This window comes from Sorex fumeus, unplaced genomic scaffold (assembly GCF_029834395.1).
Source record: "Sorex fumeus unplaced genomic scaffold, SorFum_2.1 ptg000086l, whole genome shotgun sequence".
Lineage (NCBI taxonomy): Eukaryota > Metazoa > Chordata > Mammalia > Eulipotyphla > Soricidae > Sorex > Sorex fumeus.
Window position 1 is genome coordinate 21,091,535 of NW_026606143.1, and position 8,384 is coordinate 21,099,918.

An 8,384-nucleotide genomic window follows, 5' to 3' on the forward strand; every position below is an offset into this window, starting at 1 on the left:
GTGAGATACACAGTTGCAAAGTTGTTCATAACTGGGTTTCAGTCATACAGTGTTGCAGCACCCATCTCTTCAGCAGTGTACATTTCCCACTACACTTTATTATGAATTATTTTCCTTAGTATCGTATATAGATACCTACAAGTAGAATTGGTTCATCATATGGTGGTTCCATTTTAGATATTTTGAGAAATCTTCATATAGTTTTCTATAGATGGTTCAGCAGTTTACCGCCCCATCTTCTATTAATAGGAGTGTTTCTTTTTCTTTTCATGTAACCAGCGCTGGAGGTTTCCAGCCTTTTTGATATAGGCCATTCTCGCTGTTTGAGGTACACTTTTGTGTGGACTTCTAAATATAAACAAAATTTCAATAAGAAATAAAATTGACAGTGCAGGAACTGTTTATCCATTCGTTCAGTTGTTTCTCATTGATGTTCTATATGAGAAAGCATAAAATTTTCCAGCTGAGAATAATGACTGATGAATATGGCGACAATTTGGACTTAGACTTAGGTATCAGAAAACTCATTAGAGAGAGTATAAAAGTGAGCTTAGTCATAAAAGTGAAAATACCCCTGGCTCAATAAGCCAACAATTATAAATGAATTGCCAAGTTTATACTGCCCAGATTAGGTACCTCCCATTGTTCTATGGCAGCAAATAAGCATGTTAGGAAGGAATAAACTGTTGTCAGTTGGGCAGGGATCTTTGCAAATATCCCCTCAAAGAGGGGTCTGCCATCTGGATAAGAGGTTTACAGCCTCATAACTGTGTGAATGTCTATTAAAAGGACACATGAACATGAGACAATGAGGAAGAATAAATACAAATATGAATGTTCTGTACTCACCTTGCCAGAGTGTGAAGCCCTCTAGCCAGTCCAAATTGTGCAACTCTCCACAGCCTGTCAGGTAAAAGCCCAAATGAATATTGGTTTTGAACAAAACTGCTACAGCTAGGAGAGTAGTTTATGTTTGCAGCTCAGAGGGTGTTCCATTGTATGCAAATGAATTATGATAGTAACCAGTCCATTCAGAGATAATCCATTAGAGGACTGTTCTCTATGAGGATTTAACACATAAAACTATTTCTCTTAGTGGAGGAAGAAATAATGAAAGAGAGAAAGGGCCAACGGGTGTCAGAAAGTTTAAGAAAAGGAATTCTCTCACCAAGAAAAATGAATAATTCTTAATGTAAGAACTTCATTCAGATCAGTTGATTTACTTGATAACTTGTATTAGATCTGTAGCTACATACAGGAAGAAAATAATTCATTATCTTGGTACTACCAAAGTGCCTTCTAATTATTTATAGACAGAGGTGTATACACACACATATGCATGTGCAAGTGTAGAAACCCCAGGGGTGAAGATGCTTTATATAAAACTGTACTCTGCAGCAAATAAGGTAAATAAGTCAGCAGCCGTATCTGGTACATGCCTTGAGCCAAGGTGCCTATACTTCCTAGTGCAGGAAAGGGGTTTGTAATAAATGGCATTGCCTAGCTTATCACAGCCCTTTGTTGATGTTGTTGCCACAGACTTCTAATTTATCCTTCCACCGAATGATACTTCTCTATAAATTTCCTCTTTGCTTCAAGAATTTTCGTTGCTTTAAGTAGAACTTGTATGCTCTCATCTCAGGTGTGCTATCAGACTTTACATTTCTCTAAATCATGTGTTCAACAGAGAGTGAAGAGTATTAGAGGAAACATGGTAAGTTATTCATTGTATATTTAAATGGATGACATATAGGTATTTGATGAGAAATGTGAAATGAATTTTCCACTGCTATATTAAAAATCTTTATAGCAACATTGCATTATAACATTATATAAGCTTCAGGTGTACATCATTAAAAATAAGCATGTTGCCATTTTCAGATATGAAACTATTAATATTATTGGTTATTAGTCCAAAATAATGTGTAAGCAATCTATACTGCACCTACTCAGCAATGTATGTCGAAGGGGGCTCAAAATATTTTTAAAAATTCAAGTTTGGACTGGAGTGATATGTACAGTGGATAGGGAACTTGCCTTGCAGGTGGCTGACATCTGTAGGTGTAGGTGTATGATCTCCAGCCTACATAGCATTTTTAACCCCACCCGGAGTGATCCTTGAGCATAGAGAGAGGAGTAAGCTCTGAGAACTCCCATTTGTGAACCAAAACCAAAACAGAATAAAAAATCCAAACTTGGAGCAATATATTACAGAGATTAGGGTTCTTGCCTTGCCCACAGTAGACCCTGGTCAGATTTCCAGCACCTCATATGGTCCACAGAGCACTACCAAAAGTGGTTCCTGAGCTGAGCACTACTGTGTGTGGCCCAATAAGTCACCTGGCAAAAAAATCCAAGCTTTTAATAATCTTTGCAGATTTCAAATATTTAGTTTTTCTCAACTGTTATCATTTTTTAATTTTACCATATTGCAATGTTTTTGGATGTTTGGTAGAATATATTTAAGTAGTTGTAAATGAATGCACACATGAATAAATTTCTGTATGCATAAGTAAAGGATACAAAGATGAATGGGTGGATAGATGAATGGATGGAAAAATGATAAAGGATGAGAAAACTACCTACACATTAATAATTAGGTTCATTCTTCAGTATTAAGTGTGTTTTATCCTATCTTTGTTTACAATGTTGTACAACTTATTTCTATGGTAAAAATATCTTTGGAAACTTTAAAAGAATATTTATTCTATTCACTAAAGAGAGCAAAATTAAATGCTGATACCTATATGATAACCCCTTCAATAACACAGTGTGATGCTTATTGTTATCAATTCTAAAGCTTGAATCTTAGCTCATTATTTAATAGCTTTAGTATCGTTAGGAAAGATAGGCAAATTTTCTAAGATAATAATAGTGACTACTTATAAGGCTTTCTGAGAATTTAATATATATTTAGAAAGTTTTAACCACAAATATGTTTTTCAGTATTACTTTGTTATCAGACCTCCTCAATCTTCCTTCATAACAAATCAAAACAATGATTAATCGCAAACAATTCTATGTGATCCAGGTTTAATTTTGGGTTTTCTTTGATGGGGGCTTCGGAGCAGTGCTTAAGAGGCCTAGTGACCCCCACTGACAATTTTTAGCTGGTCAAGCTGGTGGTTCAATGCAAGGACCTAAGAATTCAATGCTGCTTAAGGCCCTGCAGTTCTAGGGATTACACTGATCATCCTAGTGGTGCTGGAGACCTCCAGGACCAAGTTGGGTTTTGTGCGGCTATTTCTAACTGTGCTCAAGGGTTTCTCCCAGCTGTACATAGGGTATCATGTGGTTCCAGGGATTGAACCTGGGTCTCTTGCTTGAAATGCATAGTCTTGTGCTACTGAGCTATCTTTCCAGCTCCTAAATAAACTTTTTTTTTTTTGCTTTTTGGGTGACACCCAGGAATGCACAGGGGTTACTCTTGGCTCTGCACTCAGGAATTACTCCTGGCGGTGCTGGGGGGACCATATGGGATGCTGGGAATCGAACCCGGGGTTGGCCACATGCAAAGCAAATGCCCTACCAGCTGTGCTATTGCTCCAGCCCCCCACCGCCCAAATAAACCTTTAAAAAGGACATCCTATCACTATACTTCAAACTATTTGTCCAATTTTAACAACAGTTTATTGATGTATAATTGACATACGTCTTTGTATATGTTTAAGGTGTATGCTTTGCTTTGGTAAATATATAATATGCTGTAAGACACATTCAAACTAATCAACATATAACTTCCACATAATTACCATTTTCTTTTTGTGCATATGTGTAGGTGTGTATTGATTATTTAGTCTAAGATATATTTATTCTCTTACCAAATCTCTCCCTCTCACCCCTTTTCTCCATCTTATCCCTTCTTCTCTGCTTAAATTTTTTGTTGTACACCTGGCAGTGGGCTGGAGCGATAGCACAGCGGTAGGGCATTTGCCTTGCGTGCAGCCAGCTCAGCTGAGCCGGGTTCGATTCCTCCGCCCCTCTCGGAGAGCCCGGCAAGCTAAAGAGAGTATCTCACCCACATGGCAAAGCCTGACAAACTGCCCTTGATGTATTCAATATGCCAAACACAGTAACAACAAGTCTAAAAATGGAGATGTTGCTGGGCCCACTCAAGCAAACGATGAACAATGGGAGGACAGTGCTACAGTTCTACACCTCGTGGTGCTCTGGCCCCTTCATGGATTTCATGTGTACAATATATTGTTAACTATAGTAGCTGTGCTTTACATTTGATATCAAGTACTAATCATACAGAACTGAAACTTTCTACCTTACGACAAACATGACCCCTTTCCTTTTCATTATTATCCCATTTACCCCTCCCAGACTCTTGGCATTCACCATTCTAGTCTTTGTTCTATTTGACTTTTAGATTTTTATGCACGCTGAGAGTATGCAATATTTTCCTTTCTGTGTCTGATCTGTTTTACTTAGGAAAATGTCCTCCAGTTCTGTTGCAATTGAGATAATTTCTTTTCAAAAATTCACATATTTTGTGTGTATATGTATTTCTTCATTAATCTCTCCATTTGTATGTGTCCAGACTGTTTCCATGTCTTGACCATTTAAAATAGTGCTGAAGTGAATGTGGGAATGTACATGTCCCTTTGAATTATTTGTTTCAACTGCTTTGAATATATTCTCAGAACTTGGAAGAATGAGTAACGTGATAGTTGCATTTTAATAATTTGAGGAATCTCCATATTGATTTTTACAGCAGCTGCACCATTTTACATGAAGTCTCACCAACAATGTAACAGGTCCCAATTTCTAACTCTCTTTGCAAACACTTGCTAGCTATTCTTTCTCCCTCCCCCATAGTATCTATCCATCCTAACAAGTTTGAGGTCTCATTGTAGTCTTGATTTGCAATTCCATGATACTAGTAATTTTATCAATATATTATATACCTATTAATCATTTGAATGTTTTATGGAGCATAACTACCTCAGAAGGCCAACTTCTTGAAATGACTTGGATATGACTTTAGTTATCTCTTACACTTTCACTTTTAGGAAGAAGGGAATATTGTTTTGTCTGCCTAGCAGTATTCATTAGAATAACATGCGTAAGTGGGTCAGCCTTATCGTCTCTCATCTCAAAAACATTTGTTTTTAGCAGGACTGCTGTCTATGTTGTGTACCTTCTCTGGTACCCAGTGTTGTTTACTGAATAAAAACAACCATGAGTTTTTTTTTAAATCTATCATGTAGGTAGAGATTAGCAACATTACTGTGTGAAGATCATAGAATCAGTATGGAGAAATTAGAATCTCACTTCTTTAATCAAAATCAACATTTATTTCTTATATTTCTTTATCTCAGTAGGATTTTTCTTCATTTTATAAATAAAAGGTTGTATCATTGGTTTGGGGTAAGGGCTTCGAAGTTTGTGAGGAGGGATTTTGCAGTTGGCATTTTGTCTCCTGATAAACAAGTCCATCTTCTGAAATGTCATATCTAATTGCTTTATATTTTTTTCTTTGTTTCTCTTGCAGCTTCACAAACATTTTTGCAGTTCGAAGAAAAATCAATTACAATAGGCCTCTAAGGTTTTATGTTTTTGCTTTCACTAGGGAAAAGTTGATTATTTAAGATTACAGAAAACAGGTTAAACATTGATCTTCAAACCTTAATATAGTTATTTGTATTGATAAAAAGTAAATGCAAAGCAATTCCAGGAACCAAAATGTATTTTAGCCACAGGAATTCTTATGAAGGCATGGAGGCCCAAGTGTACAATGCATATGCATGATAATAATTACTGAGGATGCTTAATTCCAGTGTATAATGCTTTCTTTGTAAAATCCAATTCCTCAATGACCATTCTTTAACTTCATTGTGATAATTAAATTGGGCATTAGATGATGTGCAATAAGATAAATAAGATGTTGGCTACCATCAGTGAATAATCCAGAGTAAACAACCAACTATAATTAGACAAAATCTGGCAAATAAAAGTGGTTGTGTTTGATTTTACTCTTAATAAAATGATCCAATCTTTAATTTATGACAATTTTCAGGAAATCCTCAAAGAACCTAGAAATTATGTCAGTCCATAGCACATTTTATTTAGTCCAAGAAGCTAGAAAGAACTCTTCAGCACAATCACAGTCCTCTGGGTTCTGATCAGTAAATTGATGGTTCAGGAAATCATTTCATATTACTTTATTTGAGGTAGACTGCCAAATCAGAATTTCAAGCAGTATTTTTCCTGACAGTTGAAAAAATAGATTTTTTGCTATGATTGTAATTTTACCTTTTCTATTATTAACTCCATTCTGCTGCTGCTGTTTACTCATTATTAGAATTTGATGGTGCTATTATACAGTTGCTATGTGCAGATATTTGTAGCAAATAAAAACTCATGGATAGCAACCTAACAAAGACATTCTATTAGGATATAGTTGTTGTTTGTGAAGGTTTGCAGTATAGAAGAAAGAGTAAGTCAGGAAACAATATAATCAATACTGCAGAGACTTTCCTCTTTCATTTCAAGCTTAAAATCCTTACCTTCAAGGAAACCAATACCCTAATTTTAACACTACATATTAGTCTTGCCAGATTTAGTATTTTACACTTACATAATAACACAGTATATACTCTTATGTATCTCTTCCACTTATCTATTTACATTGAGAGGAATTGTGGATAGTTTGTTCTCACTGCTATAGATTTTTCTAATTGTGTGTCTGTGTTATGATATCCCTACCAATCATATTGTTTTTGTTGTTGTTGCTGATTTTTTGTTTTGTTTTGGTTTGGTTTTCTTGAGCACATGCAGCTGTGCTCAGGGCTTACACTGAGCACCTGACTATGTGCTCAGGGATCATTCCTGGACATGCTCAGGGATCGACATAGGTTAGTTACATGGAAGGCAACGGCCCTACCCACTGTACTATCTCTTTGGGACCATCAATTCTATTGTTCCTGGATACTAAGGTAGTTTCCAGTTAATAACTATGAAAAATAGTGTTGCAATGAAATTTCTAGTCCGTGTATTTTTCCTCCTGAAACTATATCATGCATTTTAATAGCTATATGCCTAGGAGTGCAAATCATGTATTGTTGAATATAAATTATCAAATAAATATTTTCTTATGAAGAAACTGAAGCTTAATGACATTAACAACTAATCAAATTACACAAGCCATTAAATGACAAAGACCAGGTTTCAGTATAAACAAAATCCTCTAGATATTTTAGATTCTTTTAAATTAGTTTCTTGTTTCTTGGTTTGTGTGTGTGTGTGTGTGTGTGTGTGTGTGTGTGTGTGTGTCATACCTGGCTGTACTCAGAGTTTACTCCTGTCTCTGCATTCAGGAATTACTCCTAGTGGGCTCAGAGAACTATATGGGATGCTGGGATCAAACCCGGTTGACTGTGTGCAAGTCAAATGCCATATCTGTTGTACTATCACTCTGGCCCATACATATTTTAGATACATACAGTAGAAGAATGTAAGAGGCAGTATTTGCTAGATGTAGTAGATTATTCCCTACATGACATTTTCTAAAACTTAACACAATATTTGCATTTTGTTCTTAATGTAGCAAGCAATGAATCAATATAGCAATAAGAGAAGCATAGAAAACGGTTAGGTAGTGCTTAACTTGGGGGAAATATTTTATATAACCTATTTACACTAAAAGTGAAGAATGATTATACAAATATATAGGTATTGTAACCAACTTCAAACTCTGTCTAAGGGAATGTAGGTGTGCACACATACATTTATTATGTGTCAATTACCATTATCTTCCTGTTAGTTACATCTACTTATAACTATTGAATTAACTTTTTTACCTATCTATATAAAGCCATCCATTGGGTGACCAATTAAACTTGGAAAGTGATCAGTGAATCATTTTTAATGATTAGATAGGTTTTTAACAAAATATTGTATGAGCACCACCAGGAGGGATTTATGAGCATGGAGCCAGGAGTAAGTGATGAGCACAGCTGGGTGTGACCCAAGAACTTCCTTCTACTGCAAAATACAAGTTTTTTTTTTAAATAATTTGCTTCTTGCTTCTGAGTGTAGTTTTATTGCACAGCTAGACACAAATTTGTTTTAAATAGTCTATGTTGGAGGATACATTTTATTTATGGTTTATGGCAACCAACTTCTCATAAGATGTACTAATTACACAAATAAGTATCAACTTTCTTCCAAATTGTCAAGCCTTTTATTAACAACTAGTCATTCTATACCCGTAAAGTGATTCTTAAAGTGTTATACTGAGAAAAAGTTGTCTCTTTATTCCTTGATTTTATTTCATTTCACACTTAATTTTTTTCAGAAGACAAAATCTGACTTTCCTATTTCAAAGTAGAAAAGTCAACTGACCTTGGTTTTTTCACTTTCTGGCAACTGTTTCT